We start from the raw sequence: 2,625 nt of genomic DNA, 5'->3' as shown, positions 1-2,625 counted from the left end.
AAACCATCGATCCAACCATGGAACTCCACTTAGTATTCACCCTTCATCCCTTCCCACTTTTCAGAGCAGGAAGAAATATTTTTACCACAAACAGTTTCTGGTATTACTGATTCGGTCAGTATCTTACCCATGACAGAGAGTTGACCTCTGCTGTGGGAAACTACAGCTCAGCTGTGGAACCAGTTCGGCGGTACAGTAGGTACTGGACACCTGAGTTGTGTGGATTCATGTTGTTTCTCTGCTGCACAGGACCCTTGCGTGGATTATTGCTGTCCGGATTTGCTTCAAAAAACATCACAACTTCTAGGGCCTTCAGTCAATAGAAACTGAAATCTGTTCCAGGCCATGTTTGTTTGGAGTGCTCCTCTCACAAACAGCCGAGCCCCCGTTTTTCCTTGCAATGTTGCAAGTGCGGATGGGCAGCCAAACCCTTTAAATCCTCTTCCCCTGCCCAAAATGAAAGGTTGCCTTCCCAGGACTAAGAAGTCTACTTTCATTGGGAATGGGATGCATGTGCCGAGAAAGCTGTTTAAGTCCCCTTTCCCCACCAATTCCTTCAAGGTGTCTTCAGGTTTCGGTCCAGAGGAGGTGAAGCCCCAACATCTGTTGTCTCTTTTTTATTGCAACCAATATAGCTTTTTTTTATTGTTTCTCCATGTCTCGGACTGCTTCAGTGACCAAGATGGCATCTCTCCTCTGAATGACTGTCTGAGGTCAGTTAATGGATTGGATGAGGGAAATAGACTTAAATTGAATCCAAATAAACGGAGGTACGCGCTATAGGCAATCCAAATCCCGGAATGGTGAAACTGCTCCAGTACTGGATGGGGTCCACACTTCCCCAAAGGACTGTGTTTGTAGCTTGGGGGTTTGCTCCTTCGACTCGTCGCTTCACCTATCGTCGCAGGTTGACGCGACAGCCAGGAGGGCCCTATTCTCAGCTTCGGCTGGATATGCCAGTTACGCCCCTTCCGGAACTGGAAAACCTTGAAATGGTTGTACATTCTCTGGTAACCTTCATCTCGATTTCTGCAATGCGCCTCTACTGGGGCAACCCTTATGCCCGTTGGGAAGCTGCAACGGTCCAAAACATGGCAACCAGATTGGTGGACTGGGAGTTCAAGTTTTGGATTCTATCACCACCTATCTTAACAATCCCTACACTGGGCTGCCTATAGCTCTGGGCACGTAGTATAGGGTGTTGGTTTTACCTTATAAAGCCCTACATGGCTTGGATCCAGCTTACCTGAGGGACCGCCCTCCTCCCATATAATCCTTCCTGCACTCTCAGGTCCTCAGGAAGAACCTACTAAAGTCACAGAGAACTAGACTAGTTAACTACCTCCCAGGGACATTTGCTTCTGCGCTGCTCCAAAAATTGGAATGATCTGTTGGATGAGATCCACCAACTAACATCTTTTTGAGGCCTTTAAGAAGGCAATCAACCAGATCTTTCCGGTGGGCCTTCCCAGATTGATCCCCATAATTTCACTCTCTGTGTCTGCTAAATTGTGGTTTCTCTTCCGACCAATTTGAATACTTTTGATATTATTGTTTTCTCTTTTATATGCTGTTACCCACCTTGATCCAACACAGGGAAAGGCGGGCGGCTATATAAATCTATTTACTTACTTACTTACTTGGGAATAAGGCGTTTTCGTCTCAGTAAGAATCACTAAAATTCTGAGTCAACCTTCATTACGCTTGGGCTGTTCATCTTGAGCAAGTCTTTGTGGCAGTAGACTTGGATCTAAATTTCTACCTCAGGTACAGTGGTGGATTGGGCTTAATATAATAGTTAACACGCCCTGGCAATATCTCCTTATCTGCTAATGAACATTCCTGATTGATGAGTAGAACTTTACTCAAATAACATGTAAATAAAAGGTTTCTTCAAACCACTGTCCTACAGAATAACTGCTTCACTAATTGTGCTCCCTTATTGTATCCGGTTAAATTATTGTTTAAACCCATTTTCTGCTGAACTAAATAGCAGAAACGGATTTTCTGTTTGCATTACTCAAGGCCTGTGAATTCCCTTCAGACAACATAAGTCCCGTGGATCGCAGGAAAAACGTCAAGTATAATTTTGTTTCTAATTTTTCTCTCTCTGCTTGAAACACATCTGCATCTCCTAATGACAAAAAAGGGGTACAAATGTTCCATGTTTGTTCTACCTGTTTGGGACAACTGAATACAGTTGTATTTAATTATCAAATGTTTAATTGGAAATAGTAATGGACATCTTTCTTAAGAGTTTAGCACATGCAGAAACAGTGGTTTTTAAATCGAGGGGGAACACAAAAATCAGGTGTTGTTTCATACGAATCATTGTTAAAGTGGTATTAACTGAATGGAAGTAGACAAAGCCCCTCCTTTTTATTTTTGGCAAATCCTGGAAAGTAAAAAGGAGTGGCTTTTTTCGGGTTAACACCAGTTTAACAACAGCATGTGTGAAAATCAACCCACTTTTGTGGGGTTTTCCCCCCCAGCTTTTAAATCCTGTTCTTGCCCGGGATTTCCCCCATGTGATAAACTCCTTAGTGCTATGAGAGTTAACAAAGAGCCAACAGGATGTAATGATTTTGGCATTGACCTAGAACTCCCGTTCTTTAGGTTCATCAG

This window comes from Sceloporus undulatus, unplaced genomic scaffold (assembly GCF_019175285.1).
Source record: "Sceloporus undulatus isolate JIND9_A2432 ecotype Alabama unplaced genomic scaffold, SceUnd_v1.1 scaffold_18, whole genome shotgun sequence".
NCBI lineage: Eukaryota > Metazoa > Chordata > Lepidosauria > Squamata > Phrynosomatidae > Sceloporus > Sceloporus undulatus.
This window is presented reverse-complemented; position numbering follows the sequence as displayed.